The sequence below is a fragment of the Syzygium oleosum genome, unplaced genomic scaffold (assembly GCF_021117445.2).
Source record: "Syzygium oleosum isolate NSW1041296 unplaced genomic scaffold, Sole_v2.1 Sole_v2.39, whole genome shotgun sequence".
Classification (NCBI taxonomy): domain Eukaryota; kingdom Viridiplantae; phylum Streptophyta; class Magnoliopsida; order Myrtales; family Myrtaceae; genus Syzygium; species Syzygium oleosum.
In genome coordinates this window covers 2,549,601-2,572,595 of record NW_026607523.1, presented here as the reverse complement: position 1 = coordinate 2,572,595, position 22,995 = coordinate 2,549,601, and the positions used below count along the sequence as shown (strand labels likewise).

General features: G+C 39.5%; 1 long non-coding RNA gene across 1 annotated transcript; it reads left to right on the top strand.

Moving 5' to 3' along the window:
- The first annotated feature begins 17,382 nt into the window (after positions 1-17,382).
- Positions 17,383-18,968, top strand: LOC130135942 (uncharacterized). Its single transcript, XR_008815075.1, has 2 exons — positions 17,383-17,568; positions 18,688-18,968. It is a non-coding gene; the product is annotated as an uncharacterized LOC130135942 (long non-coding RNA).
- Positions 18,969-22,995: the final 4,027 nt, after the last annotated feature.

Sequence of the window (22,995 nt, the reverse complement as noted above, 5' to 3'; positions counted from 1 at the left end):
TTCGAATTTTTATAAATTTTTCTAGACCTATTTTCAAAATACTTCCTTCCCAAAACTTGTTGGAGACATTTTTGGCTATGACATATAAAAATTTCAAATCGTTCTAAGGAGATTTGGTTACTACTTGAAATGCATTTTGGAAGCCGGATGGCCAGTCCGAATGAAATGTTTTATGTCCGACTTTGGATGACAAAAAGAGGTGGTTCTAGACAGAAATGGATTTTATGCTATTCATGAAAAATGTTCATCAAGATGTGTTGTATAACATATGCAAATTTCAGAATTTTTTGAGTTGAATTACTATTTATTTCAAAGAGATTTCGGTTGTTGCGCAAACTGCCCAGAATAGCCCGAATGTGTGCAATTCCGGTTTTCTCTCTCTCGGGGACTATTCGATGTTATCGTGGCGTTTGACGGATTTAGTTGACATTGGGCTAATTTACAAAGATAAGAATTGATAATGATTGCTGAGGTGTGTGCATGGTCACGACACGTTCCGTCTAGGCGGAAGTTCTAGACGATGCCGTTGGGTACCCGGCTTGCCGGGGGGTGTTCGATCCCCAACGTTGCCGTCTGGTACCCGGCTTGCCGGGGGGTGTTCGATCCCAGACGATGCCGATCGCGGTGGAGGCCGGATCGATGCTCCTAAGTGGAATGCCGTTGGGTACCCGGCTTGCCGGGGGGTGTTCGATCCCCAACGTTGCCGTCGCCGACGTAGCGGGACGATGCCTGGTTACGCCAGAAGACCGGCGGGAGTTCGGTGGCCCGAGGGGTTGTTAATAATCTGGACATTTATAAACGTGTGCTATGCATTGGAGAATGCCATGATTGAATTTAATGTTAAGCACGTCTGGGTTATTAACCGTGTTATGCATGATTATGCCTTCAATTGCATTGTACAAGCTTGATGAGCAATTGGCCGTGTTACGGCGATATTCTAACGTGCAGGGCTTGTGTATGTGCCGAGGCGAGGTAAGGACGCCTGTGATTGTTTATGGCATGTCGATTGTTTGAATCGCATGTTTAGAATTGTTCGGAAGTACGCTTTGGCCTAAGCGAGGCTAAGGTAGTTGCTTATTGAGAAGTGTTCTCATGGTTGTATAACCAAACCATTTCAGACCCGCGACCGTGATTGATCCGGAGACGCTGCCAGAATACTACGGGGATTGAGGATAGGTCGAGTTAGCTCATCTTTTGAGTGCCCCTTTTGGTAGAGGAGTTAAACTTACCAACCACCCAATCCTTGTTGTTGTGCGTGGTTCGTAGATAGTGGCCTCGTAGATGGCTTGCAAATGTATGTGTTGTAATCGATGTTATGTTTATAAAAGTGTCTTGTTAATGTGTATTCTTTGTCTCTCTACTATCCCGTTGTTTATATGTTGTTTGGAGAGTTCGAGGTTGCTTCCGCATGCGTTGCTCGTTAGTGTTTTGATTGGGTCGGCGACAAGTCCTGGGATGTCGCGTACATTACGACCACAAAGGGATGATCGCGCGCTCGTTCGGTTCGGGGCGTGACAATTTGTATCGCATAGCATATATCGAGTCTGGTCATGGTGAAGTAGATGAGCTTCCCAACAAGTCTTTGGCATGCTGAAGGATCCTTGAGTAAGGGGTCCTCATTCACCGGTGATAATTCTGTCATATTTAGCCATTCTCAACTTAGCATTTTGCTCAATTGGAATAACAGCTGATTTGGAACCGCATAGTCCTACTTATGATATTAATTACAGGATAAATTTACGTTGATTGAGACAAATTTCTTTATTTGATCATGCAATTTCAGTCTCGAGAAAATATTTAGGGGGTCCCAAATCTTTAATGTGAAACGTGGAATACAGGTATTTCTTAAAATCTTGGATGGTAGACTCATCATTTCCCATAATCAATAATATCATCGACACATATCAACAAGCAGATGAATGGTGTACCTTGACTCCATGTGAATAAGACATAGTGGTGTTTGGACTTCTTGAACTTTGGAGCTGTGAGTGCATTGGTAAATTTAGCGTACCACTGACAAAATGCCTGGTTGAGTCCATATAGGGATTTACGGAGACAACAAACTCGATTATCCCCCAATCTTCGTAGTCCCGGTGGAAGATCCATATAAATTTCCTCTTCGAGATCTCTATGAAGAAAAACATTATGAACATTCGTATGATGTAGAGGCCAATCACGGAGAGCAGCAATGGAGAGAAAAGAACGAACAATGACTTCCCTGACTACCGGAGAAAATGTCTCCTTATAATTGAAGCCTTCTCGTTGTGTGAATCCCTTGGCTACTAGCCTAACCTTATATCACTTAATAGATCCGTCTGTCTTGTATTTGATTTTATACACCCACGTACACCCAATGGGCCGCCGATGGGGTGGTAAAGGAATGAAATCCCAAGTCGTATTCTCCATGAGGGCTTGTATCTCGTCTACCGTGGCTTGTTGCCAACGGGGATCTTTAATGGCCTGGTTGTACAAGGACGGTTCTTGTTCCTCATATATTCTACCGATGCGACACCGTTGTTTTGGTGAAAGACGAGCAAAGCTAACATAAAAAGATATGGGATAGTGTGCACTAGATGATTTTGAGAAAAGAACAAATATAGTCCTTTGTCCATGTGGGTGGTCGCGTTGCGCGGCTTGACCATCGAGGGGGTGCAGCGTTAGATTGATTGGGTGGCCCATGAGAAGTATGTTTTAGAGGACTTGACGAGGGAGCCACGGAATCCTCTGATAATAAAGTTTGTGTCGCACTATTCATTTCCAATGATGAATTGGAATCAATTCCCAGTGCAAGAGGTGTCATATGAGGAACCACAATGAGCTGTGAAAGTGATAAGTCTTCCTCACTTAAGAATGTGCATCGATTGCCAGTTTCTTCTGGTCATTCTTCTGAAGGCGCTTCGTCTTTGAAAGGGAAAGTATCTTCATGAAAAATAACATTCCTACCGACAAAAAATCGGTTGGTCGATGGATCAATAATCAAATATGCTTTTTGAAGAGTGGGGCATCCCATGAATATGCACTTAAGGGCACGGGGACCCAATTTGTCCCAAGGGCCCACTCTAGATACATAACATAAGCATCCAAACACATGTAGGTGATGGATATCTGGTTTTTTGCCAAAGAGTAATTGAATCGAGTTCATCCATTTAGGATCCGAGATGACATTCGATTGATCAAGGAAGTTGTTGTGACCACATAGTCTCCCCGGAACGTTTTAGGAATGGAAGCTTGATGTTTGAGGGCATGAGCCACCTCTAAAAGATGACGATATTATCTTTTGACAATCCCGTTTTGTTGAGGTGTGTAGACACTGGAACTTTCATGGAGAATGCCATACAATATGAAAAGATATGAACATTCATGACTAAAAAATTCACGGGCATTGTCAATACGAATTCGTTGGATAGACTTGCGGAATTGATTTTTTATCAAGGCAAGGACCTAAGTTTTGGATTGTATGAGAATAACCCAAGTCACACGTGAATAGTCGTCCATGATTGTAAGAAAGAATCGAGACCCATCATAATGTGGAGTGTGATATGGTCCTCAAATGTCCATATGTAATAAGGCAAAAGCGTCATTAGCACGTGATGTGCTTTGAGTGAAAGGTAATCGTGATTGTTTAGCTAATGGACAAATAGAGCATTTAGGATGAGGAAAAAGGCACTGTGACCCAGACATTGAGGAGATAATTAGACATTTTTATTAACGTTGGCATTACTTAATGTTAGGGCTAGTGCTATCACCTGGAGGGGGGTGAATAGGTGATTTTACCAAAATTGTATGATTTAAACGTGCGGAATGAATATAGTCTAGGTCAATAACTCATATGATTAGTATCAAATGGATTTGTATAACAAACTTGTATATAAATTGTTGTCAGATGATTGCGTCTGATCACTAAGAAGATATTCAGACGAACTTGTTTGACAGATATGTATACAGTATAATGTCAGCAATAATAAATAAAAGTGTAGGGATAGAGAATACTGCACACAGATCTTTATAGTGGTTCGGCTTTATTGAGCCTACGTCCACTCTCCACGCTGGCAGTCTGTTGGCTGTATTTCACTATTGAATCACCAGAAGATTATAAGAGCTGTGCTTCTCAAATGATAGATAACACTATCACGTACACTCTTCACTCAACTAATTTTCTTTCTAAAAAAACACAACGTGGAAAACAATAATCACAAGTGTGTAAGATCGAACCTCTATTCAAACTTTGAAATTCTCGATTCTAGTTCTTATCTCTTGTACGACGTTTGTACTCCTTTTATACTCCTCTACTTCTAATCTATCCGTTGGACAGTCTTCAGAGGATTCATCTCCAAATCAACCCGTTGGAGATTCTTCCCAAAATAGGATGCATAGCCGTTAGAAGAAGAACCATTATCTCCGAGTGATTTGATTGCCCATATAATCAAATCATGGTTTCCATAAGTGTAGTTCTTCATATTTGAGGAACGATCTTGTGATTACCAATTAGAATATTTTAAAATATCAATTTGATTATCCTGCATAAACATGCCAAAAATATCACTCATTGAATCTGACGAGTAATTTTGAGTCTGATGACAAAGTCTTCTCATCGACTAAGTCTTATGACTCAGCATTTACCTGCATCAAATAACTTAAGTGTAATTCTGGTTAGTAATAAATTGTTTTGTCATTCCTCAAAACTCATTAGGGATTTTGCTCAACAATCTCCCCCTTTTTTATGATGACAAAACTATCAATATGTGATGTAAACAAAATATAGTCTATTCAGATGATATAACTTTCGAAGCATATAAAACATTGTTAAGCTCTGAAATATAGCAGTTCATATTCTGCCACTCCCATACTTCATATCACTTGCATTCACATCCATTCTTTATAATACTTCTCCCCTTTTTGACATCAACAGAATGATAAACATCATAATTAATGTAATAAGAGAGCAGTATTCAAAGTTGATAGACAAAGTTCACATAATAACCAAGAGTCAAACAACCATTGCAAAGTTCACATAAAGTCAAACACATAAGTAAGATCAACAAAGAGTTTAGAAATGATAAGTTGGAAATAAATGAGATCAATTTTGCTGATTTTATGGAGGGGCTGAGGGTCCGGCAGGTTCAAATGATGAAGTTCCAAATGGTGCTGATAGGAAAGGTACTTGGACAAGATGGAAACTAGAAATTTGGTTTAATCGTTGCTCATTGTGTGAGGAGAGCTGATGAATCTGGCATGCAGTGTTAATACCTGCAATTTGTATATCAGTTCTAACTTGAACCTTTAAATTGTTGAATCTGGCTGCCATCAAGTCATTGATTTCCTGAATTCCCTCTTTGAGTTCATTGCGGAGTTCCCGAACTTCATTCTGAACTACAGCTTGTCTCCATCTTAAATCGGTAATGGTTGCATGGTCGGACATGGATGAGGAGATGTTGTATCCAGAAGGAGTATGTGTGGTCTGAATGTCAACAGATGCTGCTTCTTTCCCTTTGCTTCTCTGTTGATCTTCAGAAGGATTGTTTCCGCAATCATTTCCTACAAGGGGAAAGTCTGCAGAAGTTGCTGCTGAAGGAGCTGCTTCTTGTGCATTCTGATTGTGGTCCTCCTGTAAGTCAGGCAGATTAAAATCATTGTCCTCAACATCTTGAGCATTTTCTTCTTCAAACTCCTTCTGCATGTTATTTTCCTCATCATTGTGAGCATTTTCTTGCTCAAACTCCTCATGCATTTCAACTTCATGATCATGTTCAAACTCCCCCTGTCTCCTAGAGGGTTCTTTCTCAGCTTCTTTCTTGGCTGTGGCCATTGTCTCTTGCTGATTTTCCATGACTACTTTGTTGATGATGTCACTAAGTGAATTCATCAAGTGGTCCTCTTCTTCTTGCAGTCTCTGAATTTCAAGCTGAGTGGCAGCATGTCTGTCTGCACGGGCTTTATACTTGGCATCTTGAATAATTAGCCATTGCATAAACCTTGACTCCTCAAGGTTTCTTTCATTAGCTTGAGACTGTTCAGCAGATTAGTCATCAGAAATCTGCATCTTATTAGAATCACTGGCCACGGCTTGAGTTCTTTTGGCTGGTCTGTCAGTTCTGGAGGCTGTCGACTACACTTTCCTCTTTCTTACTAAGGGTTCAATTGATTCCTCCTCATCAGAATCATGATTGTGCACTCATCACTTCTGCAAGAATAATCTTACCCCTCTTATCCTTCCAATTTTCACCATCAAATCTGTATCCCATCTTAGTCATCATGAGTTCTCCAACGGTCATAGTTTGAAGAGGTTTACCTTTGAGTTTTGCTGGAATGGAGATTTTCAAATTCTCAAATATAGCGATGATCAAAGCTCCATAAGGGAGTTGACCTTTACTCTTCTTAATTGTTCTATACATTTGAAGGAGAATCGTATGTGACAGAGAAATAGGAAAGGAAGTTTGAATTGCCCAAATCAACTTGGCCTCATAGCGAGAGACATCAGTTTTGGAAGAACCTTTGGGTATAAGACAATTGATGATGATTTTGTGCAGGACAATTGAATTTAAAGGAAAAAGAGAGTGAGATACATGAGATGTGGAGCCTCTGATGAAAGAAGAGTCACCAGACAGAGATCGATATGCCAAATCTAAAGTGATAGGAATAAGAGAGAATTCTGTATGTTTTACTCCCAGAATGGCAGCGAGATCAAATGCTGATAACTTGTAATCTTGTTGAAAAATAGAGAACTCAATTTCAGAAAGAGAAATGAATAACAGATTTGAATAAAAGTAAGCCGTAAGTTCTGGGTAGACTTTGTGAGGGAGAGAGCATATTCTTTGAAAATCAAGATGTTCAATCAGATGCTGAATTTTGATATTGAAATTTTCAAAGAAGCTGAAGTCTACAACTCTGTTATTCATTATTCCTCTTGTTAAAAGAGAGTTGTAAGCAACTTGATGAGTTTTGTTTCTAAACAAGCTATCACTTTTCTTGTCATCAGCAGGAATTCCAGAAATGGGCAAAAACTCAGCAAATAGTTTTTCATCATTATCCTCCTTCCTACTATCAATGTTTCTGCTTTTCTCCAAAGTTTGTCGTTCCTCTTCACCAACGAATTCTTCTCTTTCAACATTCGAAAGTTCTCCTACTTTCTCTTTTCCTTTTCAAGAAACTCCTTTCTTTACAGTCACAGGGGTTTCCTGTATATTAGAGGATTCTCTCAGAACTATCCCTTTGTCAGCAACAGGCGATCTTCCAAGCTTTATACCCTTCTCTTATTCCTCCATAACTTCGTGCTCAGACAGAAAACCTAAGGTTTTACATACAGCATTTACCGTACTCTGGTCACTCCAATTTTCTCGAAGTACTCTAAGGGTTTTTACCAGTCGTCTTGCCATAACAAAACGATCACGTTCTTGAACAGGTATACGTGGAGATTTGTTACCTGCAGAAGACGCTTGCTCTGAGCCCGAGTCAGAGATATCAATTTTCTCTACTTCTCCTTCTTTGTCTGCTCTGGTGAACATTCCTGCGATTCTGTTCAATCGTCTGGAGCCCTTGATTCCTTTCTTTGATTCAGTGATCGGTTTCGGTGCCATTGAAGAGATTTTTGAGTTTTCGAAGTGAAAGATGAGATCTTTTAGGGTAAATTGTGTTTTTGGAGATCTTTAGGGTTTTAGAGAGTAGAATGAGTGTTCGGAGAGAGAGAGTGTGAGAGTGAGAGAGAAGATAAAAAGGTTTTAAACCGAGGAGTACTATATATATCGATTTTTATAAAACCTTTTTGGAAACTGTCAATTGACAGTTATGGAAATTTCGGAAATTATATTCCGAAAATTTTGAAATTATAATCCTCAAACGATATCAATCAAGGCAACTAATATATGAGATATTCAAACAATTACGATATTTAAAATATATGAGATATACATACCTTTTATAATATGAGTTGCGCGCTAAAATCAGACACTTCAAATATATGCTTAATCAAATAAGTCATAAGATGTAATGAGAGTTTATTCTACATATCTCAATAAAGCGGGTTAATGATGTTTAATTTATCTCTGATAAGCTCAAAACTTTTCTTCTCTAAAGGTTTTGTAAAAATGTCAGCCAATTGCTGTTTAGTGTCTATAAATTAAACAATTATATCTCCTTTTAAAACATGATCACGGATAAAATGATGCTTAATATCAATATGCTTAGCTCTGGAATGTAGAATAGGATTTTTGGTCAGATTGATGGCACTGGTATTGTCACACTTGATCTCCACAGTTGAGTCTTTGACATTGAAGTCTTTCAATTATTGTTTCATCCAAAGAATTTGAGCACAGCAACTACCAAGTGAGACATATTCTGCTTCTGCTGTTGAAAGAGCTACAGTTTGTTGCTTCTTTAAATACCATGAAACAAGCATGTGTCCTAATAATTGACACGTTCTTGATGTGCTTTTCCTGTCTATTTTGCAACCAGCATAATTAGCATCAGAATATCCAAAAAGAGTAAAGTTTGATCCTTTAGGATACCACAACCCAAGTGTAGGATTGGTGCTAACATATTTGACAATTCTTTTGACTACAATAAGATGAGATTCTTTTGGTTCTGATTGAAATCTTGCACACACACAAACACTGAACAAAATATCTGGTCGTGAAGCAGTTAAATATAAGAGAGAACCAATTATGCTTCTATATAATTTTTTATCTACTGGTTTTCCTTTTTCATCCTTGTCTAATTTAATGGAATATGACATTGGAGTATCGGTCTTTTTGCAATTTAGCAACCCAAACTTTTTCGTAATTTCTTTGGCATACTTTTCTTGACAAAGAAAGGTGCCATTTTTTGTTTGTTTAATCTGTAATCCAAGGAAGAAAGTTAATTCTCCCATCATACTCATTTCAAATTCACTTTGCATCATTTTAGAGAAATTCTTACATAATTTTTCATCTGTAGAACCAAAAATGATATCGTCTACATAGATTTGAACAATTAAAATATCTTTACCTTTTCTTTTGATGAATAATGTAGTGTCTACATTACCTTTTGTGAAACCATTTTGTTCCAGAAAGCTGCTCAGTCTTTCGTACCAAGCACGTGGTGCTTGTTTGAGACCATATAATGCTTTCTTGAGAGTATATACCTTATCAGACTTTTGAGGATCTTCAAAACCCGGAGGTTGTTCTACATATACCTCCTTTTTGATGTAGCCATTTAAGAATGCGCTTTTTACGTCCATCTGAAACAGTTTAAAATCACAGAAACAAGCAGAAGCCAGTAAAATTCTTATTGCTTCTAACCTGGCCATGGGAGCATAGGTTTCATCGTAATCTATTCCTTCCTCTTGTGAATATCCTTTGGCCACAAGTCTTGCTTTGTTTTTGACGACTTTTCCTTGATCATTCAGTTTATTTCGAAATACCCATTTTGTTCCAATAACTGAATGATTTTTGGGTCTAGGAACAAGTTCCCATACTTGATTGATCTGGAATTGTAAAAGTTCCTCTTGCATAGCTTCAATCCAGCTTTCATCTTTCAATGCATCTTCAACATTCTTTGGTTCAACTTAAGAGATAAGAGCCATTGTATTTATGACTTCTTTTGCTTTTGCTCTGGTTTTAATTCCATCATCTAAATTTCCAATGATAAGGTCCTTGGGATGACTGGATTTTTGTTTCCAATTTCTGTTGAGTCTTTCCTCGTTTTCATCATGGATATTTGATGATTCTTCATTGTCTTGTTGGTTTGATAATTTCTGAGCTTCATCGTATCTTTGATTTTGATGATTTTCACTTGGCGTCAATTCATCAGATGCTATGTCCGGTTCTTCAGACGCTGAGTTTTCAGTGTCAGAATCACATTGTTGAGTCTGAATTGTGTCTTCAAACTTGATATTTAATTATTCTTCCACTGTTTGAGTATTTTTATTATATACTCTGTAGGCCTTGCTTGTTGTTGAGTATCCAAGAAATATTCCTTCATCTGACTTTTCATCAAACTTACCAACACGATCATTAGGATTTTTAAGAATAAAACATTTACTTCCAAAAATCCGAAAGTATGAAACATTGGGAATTTTACCTTTGAACAATTCATAAGGAGTCTTTTCAAGAATTTATCTTGGAAAAATTCTATTTGAAATATAACAAGTTGTTGAAACAGCTTCAGCCCAAAAATGTGCTGGAGTTTTGTTTTCAAATAGAAGAGATCTAGCCATTTCTTGCAAAGTTCTATTCTTTCTTTCAACTACTCCATTTTGTTCAAGAGTATAAGGTGAGGAAAAAATATGTTGAATACCATTTTCATCACAGAAGTAAGTAAAATTTTGGTTTTCAAATTCTCTTCCATGATCAGATTTAATGCTCGAAATAGTATAACCCTTTTCATTTTGTACCTTTTTGGCAAATTTTGATAAATATTCAAATGTTTCACTTTTGTGAGCCAAAAAGAATACCCAAGTATATCTTGAATAATCGTCTACAATAACTAAACAGTATTTCTTACCTCCAAGACTTAGAGTTTGAGTAGGTCCGAAAATGTCCATATGAAGCAACTACAAGGCTCGGTTAGTGCTTACATAATTTATTGATTTGAATGAACTTCTTACCTGCTTACTTTTAGAGCAAGCTGAACATAATTCTGTGCTTTTAAAATTTCGTTTTGGCAATCCTTTGACAAGTTTCTTGGAAGCTATTTTGAAAATTAATTTGACACTGACGTGTTCGAGCTTCCTGTGCCACTGATCAGATTCTTCTTTTATGAAAACGAGACATTGCAAGTCATCAGACTTTGTGTCTAGTAGGTAGATGTTTCCATGTCTTCGACCCGTAAATGATTGCTTGTTGTCTTTACTTATCCCAAAGCATTTGTTTTCTTGGAAAGTAATTCTGTAACCAATATCACATAATTGACTAATGCTAATCAAATTGAAATTCAAACCTTTAACAAGTGAGATTTCATTGATGATGACATTGTCGATTCTGACAGTTCCTTTGTCAATTATTTTTCCTTTGTTGTTGCCTCCAAAGGATACACTTCCTCCTTTAATTCTTTCTAACTTAATGAATTTTAGAGGATCTCCGGTCATGTGTCTTGAGTAACCACTGTCAAGGTACCACTTGTTCTTTCTTTTCTTTGCTACCTGTAAAAGATAAGTAACTCACTTTTTCTTTGGTACCCATATTTTCTTGGGTCCATTTTGGTTAGGATCAGTCATTCTCATAATATCTCTCCGAATAGGTCTCCAAACCTTTGGACAGTCACTCTTAAAGTGATTTGAATCACCGCAATTTATACATTTTTGTGAAGTTTGACCATTGAATTTTACAAACTGCTTTTGAAAGTGATTTCTGTAATCAAATTTAGAGGGTCTTTTCTTTAGTCTTTCTTTGACATTCGGAAAAGTAATTTTCAATTCAGTATTTTTATCAAAACTCAGAATTGATTTATTATAATAAAGAATTTGAATTGACAAAATATGATGAAGATTTTTAGAACCCATTGAGAATTTCTTAGTTATATTAGAAATGTCATTTTTCAAAAGTTCTTTTTCATTAGAAATGTGATCAAAACTTTCCTTAGAAATTTTTTTCAGATCAGAAATTTCCTTTTTCAGTGAATCATTTTCCTTTTCAAGAAAATCTTTATTTTTCTTGATAAGATTAAATTCTTTTTGCAGGAAATCAATCTTATCCTTTTGCGAAATATCTTGCTATTTTAAAAAGATTGTTTTCCTTTTTTAAACATTCGATTGATTTATCAATTTCATTGTTTTGAGTCATACTTCTTAGAGACACAATTTCCTTCTTCAATAGAGAAATCTTTTTGAAGGCAGTTTTATTAACAGAGATTAATTCATTAATATAATTTGCAACTGCTTCAGGAATATTTGAATTACTTACTTCATTTTCTTCATCAAAAATTGATTCTGAGTCTGATTTTGCCATCAGACAAATATTGGCAAACTCTTGTTCGCTTTCTTCATCCTCTTAATCACTCCATGTTTCAGCTTTGAAAGTCTTCTTATATCTTTCAAATTTTCCTTTGTTCTTCTTGAGAAGGGGACATTTGGGCTTTAAGTGTCCGTTCTTTTTGCAGTAGAAACATATCACATCTTTGTTTTCTTCGTTTTCGGCACTGGATCTCTTCTGAAAATTTAGCTTCTTGGCTTTTGATGGTTCAGAATTCTTGAATTGCTTCTTTGATTTATTCAACTTCACATTCTTTGCCATCTTTCTCAGTTTCTTGACCATTAAAGCCAACTCTTCATCTTCATCTTCATCCGAATCTATATCTGTGTCATCAGAATCAATGTTAGTTTTTAAAGCAATGGACATTTTACCTTTGGGTTCTTCAATTTCTAAGAACTTTTCAGTTTCATAGGATTGAAGAGTTCTGATAAGTTCGTCTACCATGAATGGTCTGATCCCCTGAGTTTCTCGAATAGAAACTTTAATGTTGTTCCATTCTTTTGAAAGAGCTCTCAGCAGCTTGTTCACCTTCATAAGTTCTGAGATGGGATTGTTTTGGAATTTAAGCCCATTTACTATCTCAGTGAATCTGCTTTGCATCTCAGAGATTGTTTCATTTGATTTCTGAGTGAAGGACTCGTATTGCCTAAGGAGAATGTTGAGATTTGTCTCCTTGACTCTCTCTGTTCCTTCATGGACAAGCTTGAGACGATCCTAAATTTCTTTGGCAGTTTTGAGATTTACAATTCGTTTGTATTCAACACTTGCTAAACCATTGTATATGGCCGTTCTGATCTTTGCATCCAGATGGATTCTTCTGGAAATTTCCTTAGCCGAGAGAGGTAAAGCTTGAGGTCTAATTTGCTCTCTGTTGACACCTAAATTTTGCCCAAATCATTTAGGGTTTTATCGCATAAAAATTAGGGTTTAATTTTTAACCCCTAAGCCAAAAATATTTTCATTAAATTGCATGGCACATAGACATTAGGTGCATTTGCATTAACGGGATCGATTGGGACATATTTTACTTAAATTTCAAAAAAAAAAACAAAGGATTTTCGGGCTGAGTTAGTTGGCCCATCCTTTTTCTCCCGTTTTTTTTTTCGTGTGGCCCATCTAGTTTCTTCCTTCTTTTTTTTATTTTATTTTATTTTCCACGCGGGCCGGCCCATTCCTCTCGGGCCCGGCCCGTGCACTGTTCAAACCTCCCCCCAGTCAACATTTCTGAGCGTATGGGGGGGAGAAGACCGGAACAGTGGCAGAACGCCACAGCCACAGAGCACAGAAGCCAGAGGGGCATGGGGGACGTCGGAGCGATCCTTGGGTCGGGGGCAGGCTGGCCATGGCAGGCTGACGATGGCAGGGGCCATGCGCGCCTGCCGGCCGGCTCCGCGCCCCTGGCCGTCCTTAAATCCGACGAGAGAGAGAGAGAAATCGGGGAGAGCAGAGAGCTAGGGGCGAGAGAGCCGAGAGAGAGTCCGGAGAGCGAGATCGAAGGCGAACGGTCCCCGGTCGGTGACCGCCGCGCGTCAGCCGCGGTCGACGAACCCCCTTTCACGGTAGGTCCTGACCCCAAGTTCTCGTTGGGTCTCGTTTCGTGCGATTCGGGGCCGATCTCCCGAGGATTTCGGCTCGGTGGCGTGCGAGGCGACCGGACGTAGTCCGATCTATCTCACTCGCCCTCGTTCGCCGCCGCCGAGCCGGATAGGGAGTGCCGTAACGGCCACCCCCTTCCCCTGCTGTTCCTCTGTTTTCCGGCTCACTGGCCGGAGCTCGCGCGGCTGTCCGGCCCGCACGAGTTCCGACCTGTGATGCCTCGTGCGTGATATTTCCTGTCTATGGTTCGTTTTGTGTGATTTTCCAGTGCATTTGAGCCTCGATCGAGCCTCGGATCCCTCATTTTCGCAGCGCACGCCACCTGTTTGTTAAAATACCCTAAGTGTTGTCTGCTGTGTTTGGCTGGTAGAAGGGAGTCGAGCGGCGACCGGACATGGGTCCGGTAGCGGGAGGACGGCGCCCGGCCATGTAGGCTGAGCGGCAGCCGATCAAGGGCTCGGCCGCACGACTGCAAGCCCCGACCGCGGAGGTCAGGGCATGCCGAGACGCAGCCGAGCAGGGGCTCGGCCGCACGATCGAAAACCCCGGCCGCGAAGGCTGGGGTTCGGAGGGGGCCGGCGCTCCAGCAGGCCAACGGAGACGAGCCACGTCGGGCGGCGGCAACGGACGCGGCGTCGGGCGGCAGCTGTGGAAGGCGAGGCCCTAGGCGCGGGGCGGCGGCCGTAGTTCCGAATCGGGTGCGGGTCGCGAACCGTTCTCACGGTCGGGTCGGGTTCACGGGTTACAACCGGGTAGGTTTTTGTTAGTATTTGGGCCGATTTTATGTCTATTTGGTGTTTTAATGTTTTGGGCCTTTTAGTTATTAGAGTGGGTTTTATTAGGTCTTGGGCCTTTCGCGGGTGGGCCGAAATTGGGATTTGGGCTAAATTGTTTTGTTTTGTCTTTTTATTTTCAGTGGGCTTTGGGCCTTTATTGTTTTTTTTAAATAAAAAAAAATTTCGGGCTGGGCCCTTTTTCTTTCTTTTAATTTGCCAGACCGGGCTCAATGAATGAACCCGGTCCGGTCGTGGACCCGGGCCGGCGCGCCCTGGTCAGTCCCGATCCGGGTCGAATGCGGAGATCCGACCCGGTCTGTTTTATATTATTTTATTATTTTAATATTTAAAAAAAATTTAAAAAATTATTTTTTTAAAAAAAAATTAATTAAAAAAATTCGAAAAATCAGAAAATTTATTTGGACTTTGGAATTAGCTTTTCTTGCCCTTTTCGCATGATTAGTGTCATTTTTTATTGCATGTTGCTTGTTTCATACACTTTGAATTGTGCGTTTAACTTAACTTCGCATGTGGGCGATTATGCATGTTAGGTTTAGATATTGATTGTTACTTCCCTTTAGCCTAGTTAGGAATGGAATTTTGAAACTCCCGATTAGTGTGAACACGTTAGGTGGTGAATTGAACAGGATTAGGTACCGAAAGGGCACCAATTAGTCAATTAGTGTAATCAAGTCTCCGTACCCATTGAATCTCTGGTTCGTAGAAGTAAAGCATTCCTCCCGTGCTTTACTTGGGTGTCTAATCGACCCACCAAAAATCGATTAGTGGCGATTCCTAGATGAAATTGATTTGCATGTTAACAACTTAAACTTAAGTTGCGAATTGGTATGGGCTTGGGAGAGCTCGAGCTAGGTTTAACTTAGTAATCCATTAACTAAACCCCTTAGGCGGCGGGGCCGGTTCGGGGAGGTCGCGACACTCTATAACTCCTTCAGAAGAGGTTTCTCATTTTGCCCTTTTGAAGTTTCTAGGGATTTTGTTTCGTTTGGAATGATTCCATGTTCAACGATATCCCATATGTCTTGGTCTATTCCCAATATGAATGTCTTCATCTTGTTTTCCCAGACACTGTACTCAGTTCCATTGAAGTAAGGCGGTCTGTTGTTGTGACCTCACTCAGCATTACTAGCCATCAAGAATCGTTAGCTCAGAAGTAAAATAACACTTTAAGGAAAAATGAGCACTAGGCTCTGATACCAATTGTTAGGGCTAGTGCTATCACCTAGAGGGGGTGAATAGGTGATTTTACCAAAATTGTATGATTTAAACGTGCGGAATGAATATAGTCTAGGTCAATAACTCATATGATTAGTATCAAATGGATTTATATAACAAACTTGTGTATAAATTGTTGTCAGATGATTGCGTCTGATGACTATGACGATAATCTGACGAACTTGTTTGATAGATATGTATACAGTATAATGTCAGCAATAATAAATAAAAGTTTAGGGATAGAGAATACTGCACACAGATCTTTATAGAGGTATGGCTTTATTGAGCCTACGTCGACTCTCCACGCTGATAGCCTGTTGGCTGTATTTCACTATTGAATCACCAGAAGATTACAAGAGCTGTGCTTCTCAGATGATAGATAACACTATCACGTACACTCTTCACTCAACTAATTTTCTTTCTAAAAAAACAAAACGTGGAAAACAATAATCACAAGTGTGTAAGATTGAAGCTCTATTCAAATTTTGGAATTCTCGATTCTGGTTCTTATCTCTTGTACGACGTTTGCACTCCTTTTATACTCCTCTACTTCCAATCTATCCGTTGGACAGTCTTTAGAGGATTGATCTCCAAATCAACCCGTTGGAGATTCTTCCCAAAATAGGATGCATAGCCGTTAGAAGAAGAACCATTATCTCCGAGTGATTTGATCACCCATACAATCAAATCAAGGTTTCCATAAGTATAGTTCTTCGTATTTGAGGAACGATCTTATGATTACCAATTAGAATATCTTAAAATATCAATTTGATTATCCTGCATAAACATGCCAAAAATATCACTTATTGAATCTGACGAGTAATTTTGAGTCTGATGACAAAGTCCTCTCATCGACTAAGTCTTATGACTCAACATTTACCTGCATCAAATAACTTAAGTGTAATTCTGGTTAGTAATAGATTGTTTTGTCATTCCTCAAAACTCATTAGGGATTTTGCTCAACACTTAAGGTGCCTTTATTCAAGGGAGAGAAATAATAATTTTTGGGTAGTGTGGCCCAAAAATAAAATCCATCATGCTTTTTACCAAGCCCATTAGTTTTTCAGTCGAAAGGGCTTGAAAGAAACAGACGTTAGAATAAAAAAGGATTCAATAGGAGTTGTCTTCACAAAGTTTGGAGACAGAAATGAGATCGAATTGAAATTTTGGAATGAGGAGGACATTTTTTAGTGTCATGAATGGACTTAGATGGACGTTTCCGCTTTTAGTGACAAAGGTGTCACTTCCATTTGGATGACGGACTGAACTGTTATGGGAGGATTTATGAATATGGGAAAGAAAATGTCCATTGCAGATTATATGATCATTAGCACCTGAATCAATAATCCATGCTTCAGTTGAAATAGAGCTCATTAAGCAAACGGATATACCTGCGTAAGTGGCGGTTTTGTCTTGGGTGCTTAACTGGCTCAAGGCTTTCATAATTTGTTGGAATTGATGTGATTGATGGGCTGGTTAGTTCTGGCATTTGCTGCGACCGAAAAATCTTGATCTTTCCTTTCTTTGTCTCCTGGCTTCCTTTGTAATTTCCAATAATTTTCTTTGGTATGATAAAGATGTTTGCAATAATCGCAAAATTTACCTTTTCCTTTGTTGGATCTGGATGACGTGGCTGAATCTCGGCCATTGGATGCTTTCTACGCAGGTGCTGACGTGGCATTGTACACTCCGTCCGTTTTGGGTGCAAGCAAGATGAAAGATGGGTTGTCAGATTGCACTGCGAGCCCTGATTCGTCTGATCTTGTGATCAAATCTCAGCCACTCATCTGCATTAAGCCTCGGCTGCACCTTGGACCGTCCAACCTCGGGGACATGATTAAATCGTGTTCATCATCCTAAAAGAAGAGGTGAGGTCGTCTTCTTCGCTCGGGAACCCTAGGTCCATGCCTGAGAGAGCAAGACCTCCATGGCTGGACTTCTCCGCGGCTCGTCGCTGCTCCTACGTCACCTTTGCCGCAAGGACAACATGATCGCCAGCCTTCAAGTACTTCTTGGAGGTGAGATGTTGGGATTCCTCTTGTACATCGAGTTGATAAATTCGATTGAGTGAGGGTACGGGATACATGGCGAGGATTTGGCTCCGAAAAGTTAAATAGCTTTCGTTCAGTATGAGTGGAAATCTAGTTACCTTTTCCCGTTCCTTGATTGCTCGGTATTGAGCAAGGGTAGCTTCGGGTCCCTCAAACTTCTCCTTGGCTATTTCAAGTTTATTCCAGAGGGCCGACAATCGGTTGAAAATAGTGGTGATCGAGAGGTTTCCTAGTTTTAGCTTTGATAGGGCATAGGTTATCCCAAAAAATTTTGCCCAATCAAATCTGCCGTACATTTCTTTAATATTCTCCCAAATTTTCTTCGCGTCCTTAGTCGAGGGTAGTCCGGTGGCGACCTCTAGGGTGAGACAATTGTCAATCCACGTTCGGACGAGCTGGTTGCACTTCCTCCAATGTAGTACAAGCCGCTCGTTGGACGGAATCGACACTATTTTGTCAATAAATCCGTCCTTGTCTTTGGTGATTAGGGCACAACTGAGTTCTCAGGAACAAATGGAGTAATTTTCCGATCTCGAGAGTTGCTGCGCAATGAGGCGTAGTTTTGGGCCATCGGTGATGGAGGTGTACAGTGGCTCACCTGGTTTCAAGTAGCCGCTGGCAGTACCTGCAAAAGGAAAAAAAACCGGGGTTGTAAACTGGAGCTAGGTTTGCCCCAAAACCCTGGGGACCCGATCCGATTTGGTTCGGGAAATGTCAACCCGGTCCAGGAATCAAGTTGGGCTCGGTAATGGGATGTAGGCCTCCTCCTGGCCCAGTATTCTCCACAGAGCCTGTTGATGGGCTTGACATATTTGTCTGGCCCTAAATGGGCTGAACTTGGACAGGGACCCATTGGATGTTTGGGCCTGGAAAAAATTACACTGAATGGGCCTGGGCCGGATACTGTCTCAATTGTGCCTAAGTTGGATCTGGCCTTTGTTGAACCTGATCTACCTGTCTTTCCTATATTTGGTTTTCTTCGGTCACGCTGGATGTATCAATGCGTGGACCCGAAGGTGGATCATTGGGGGAATTATGTAATGTGCTAGATTTGGCGTTCTGATTTCTAGCCATCTTTTCTTGCAGGCTGAAGAATGGTGTGTGGAAGCTGGTTTAGAGCGTAAGGCTCTGATACCATGTAAAAATATGGCTTGATGGAAAGCTGGGCGGAGGAAAATTGGACAAAATGTGTATATTGCTTTATCATACTGAAAACTATATGAGTACATCCCTATTTATAATACATGGAGCCTAATTAATCCAGGAATGAAATATACAGAAAAATCAAGTGCCTGATGTACAGTATGCCAATACATTAATAAAGGGCAATCGTATCAATTTATGATATCAACAATATTTTCATCATATCAATTATGAGGCAAGGATATCTTCAGCAGTTGAAGCCAATCTCTTCTTCTTGACATCGGCATATTCATATAGTTAGAGTGACTTTTACGGGACCTCAAAATACGATATTCGGATAGATGGGGATGTTATGCTTTTGGAACACCCAAAAAATCTTTCGGATGTATGGGTTTAAGCACATTTATGACGACATTAGATGAGCTTCACCTGCTTCTAAAAATCTAAATCTGGTATACCCGTGCCGCATTTACCACCAAATTAATTTTTGTGTCATAAAAAATCTCAAACTAATACATCCGTGCCAGATTTACTCCAAACTAGTATATCTAGTCACATTAAACCCAATATTTAAGATATTTTTTGACACAAAAATTAGTTAGGAGTAAATGTGGCATGGGTGTGCTAGTTTAGAGTTTTTTGTGATTGAACAAATGTGGCACAAGTGTACTAGTTTGAGAATTTTTAGTGGTATTAATTTTTTTTTTCGGTGAGGGAGGGGGATTGTGTGGGAACCTTTTTGTTTTTTAGACTTTTGTTCATTCTTTATGAAAGAGTTACTGCCACTTTGTTCTCCTATTATAGGTATAAAATATTGATCGAAAATCCTTAAAGGCTTAAACTTGCACAACGATTGCGACATAACATACCTAATGGAAAAATAAATAAATGAAACAGAAAGTGACTTAACATACCTAATTAACAATGAATTTAGTGTTGCATCTTCAAGGTCAGAGGAAGCATGTTTTGCCGCATGTTTCACATTTTTTGTCCTTTTTCCCGTGTCTGGAAATTCTTATTAGAATACTCCTCAATATATTAAAATCAATTTAATAAACTAGTTCACAAGGGAAGCGATAGACTTTTATAAAATGTTAAATGTAATTTTAAAGAGCCTTTTCCTTTATTTACCAAATTCTTGACTATTTTTACCATTTGTCAACGAAATAATAGAATTGAGGAGTGGGGATTGAAGCAAACATAATTTAACTTTTGAGTAATTATAGCATACACCGGAAGTGTAAAAAAAATTGCACTAGCAGCTATATACACCATTGAATGAAGAGAGTGGTTAGTTATGATCCTCCAATTAAGGATAGATGAGCCTACTTGTGTAAAATTTTCTTTGCAATGGCGGTGTATTCCCCTCCCGTTTTTTGATATCCCAAACAGAGCCTGAAGTCGCACCTTCCACCAGCTGTCAATGGATCATTGCCATATATTAGATAGAAGTCGATTCTCCCCCCGGTAAAGAATAAAAATCATCCCGTTCAATAAATTTTTTAGCTGGCTAGGGGGCAAACTACCAAAAAATTCTTAAATCTATTACATTTGTATCAATTCATTTCTAAATTTTTTTTCAATTTGACCAATTCAATACTAAATCTTTTGATAATTTGTCAATTTAATCATTCCGGCCAATTTTTGGCCGAAAATTGCTAATGTGTACGTCTGCCGTCCTACGTGGCACAGCTGGCGCCGGAACTTCTTTTAAAACAAAACGTCATGCGTGAAGATATAAATTTATTGTGTTCTTGAATGGGATAAGATCAACACTCTTTAGGAAGATTACATAAGATGCTAGCGCATTAATTAATTAGGAGGAATTATCATAATTTTGTCGATGATTATACGCTCTTGCAGGCATGTGTCATGGACCGTGATTCTCCTATACTCTCGTACCTTTGTGAGTGGAGCTTGGTGGCATCGTAGTGAAGCGTGAGTGATGCAGAGGGGATGATACAACTGGTTCGTGGGAGTTGCGTTAGGGTGGTCTGTGTTGGGAGTTATAGGTTAGAATATACTCTTAGGAGCTCTGAAGACAGGGTTGACCTTCTGTGCACAAACTAGTCGGGAGCCGATGCCACTTTCCTGATAAGGCCATGACAAGCAGAAATCAATTGTTGTGCTTAAAGTGTTATGTGTGTCTCGCTCAAATGACTAGATGCCCGAGTTAAATTAGGCGTGATGCGATCCGATACGAGTACGTTATTCGACGTACTGTTATTTGGAACAACTATCGAAGGAAGGCTGGCATGATGTTATCGGCTCGTCAAGTGCTGCACAGATTATTTCGTGATCAAGGAACCGTCGGCCCGTGATACATGGATGAAGGTTGGATGTCACTACCTGGTCGACCATGCGCTCGTTCATGGAGACTGTACGTGCACCATTTGGATACCATAGTGCTCGACCGTGTCAATGTCACCCGATCATTATATGTAATTGTGCATAGTAACGCGTCGCACATTCTTCTCATGCTGCCCAAGACAAACATGCACTTGCCCTTTCCTTCTATATCCACCATACATAATTTTGTGTCGACATGCATGAAGATTATAATGAAAAAAATATAAATATAAATGAGCAACTGTCACTTACATCTTTTCACCATCCGCGCATGAAAATATTTTCTATTATGCATAGAATAAATCAAAAAAGTCCCTTCGTTGTTAGCTTTTGTATTTCTATAGTTTACACGGTTTGCACACGCTATATGAGATGATGTCATCTATGCCCTTCAATGTAATGAATATGTCTGTCATTAATTCGATAAATGAATTTTCATCTCATTCTAAACTAAACTTGATGTGAAAATGTGATTTATCTTTGGGATATGTTCACTAGAAGTCTTAAAACTCGTTGCGAAAGTGCAATTGAGTCCTAAAACTTTCAAAAAGTACAATCAAGTCTTAAAACTTGTCACATTGGTTCAATCAAGTCCTAAAGTTAACACCGTCAATTTGTCCAACGGAAAATGCTGACTTTGCATTTTTAAATGAATTAATCTCTCCTACGTGGCATTTTATTATTTTTATTCAAATCTTAAAAACTAAAAAGGCTAAAAATTAGAAAAAAAGAACTGAAAAAAAAAAAAGAGAGATGGGTAGCGACCTCCGCTGGCCCCTCCGGTGATGGGCAGCGGCCGCAACAACTCCCACCTGCGAGCCCCAGTAGTTTTTTCATTATTTTTAGGTAAATTTTAGATTTTTTAGTTTTTAATTTAATTTAAATAAAATTTGAATAAAAAAATAGTAAAATGCCACGTAGGAGAGAGAAATTCATTTAAAAATGCCACGTCAGCATTTTCGGTTAAACAAATTGACAATGTTAACTTTAGGATTTGATTGAATCAATTTGACAAGTTTGAGAACTTGATTGTATTTTTTGAAAGTTTTAGAATTCAATTACACTTTCGTTACAAGTTTTTGGACTTCTAGTGAACATATCCCTTTATCTTTTGCAGAAGCATGTAACTTTTTGTTACCACCAAGATTGTAGCTCGGCACGATAGGCCCAAATAGTTTCCCTTCAAGTGTTTAGATTTCCGAATTTCTAGGAGTCTAGGAATTGAATTCTATGTCATCCCACATTGAAGGGGGCTCAACTCATATGTGCGGTTGGCATACTTCGATGTGGTCACGGTGATAGGCAGACCCGTCTTAGGAAGACCTCTTCGAAGGTCAGTCCATGGCTCGGTCGCACACGGTTTGGTGGGATGACTCGATGGCCGATTTCATGGATCCATAACTCGAACATTCTGTGCCAGAGTGTGAAGGTTCTATAATAGCGTCCGGCGAGGAAGCTAAGCCGATCGCCCCTTCTCACCGTTTATTTTCTCATAGTAAGGTCTCGATAGTGATTCGGGCACAAGTGACGATAGCATTCTATTTATGGAGAGAGTTGTTAATGCTGGAAAAAGCTTCCACGTGGGCAATCATGACGTGATGGGAAGGAAAGTGTGAGTAAATTGTTGGTCATGTGGAAGAGTGCTGTGGACCTAGGGTTTATATCCTTTAGCTCACCATATAAGGTCACCATCCGAAGGCGTTTTTCACATTTCATTTCTTTCCCCCTCCTTCAACCGCGGATTGGCTAAAAAGGCAAACATTCCCCTTTTTCTTGGGACATGGCAAGTTTGGAAGAACCAAAGTAGGAGTTAAATAAACCGAGTGCAATGTACCTCCTCAAACGAGAAGGGATTCTTCTTCCCTTGTCAAAGATGCGGAAAAGAAGTCGGATAGTTTGATG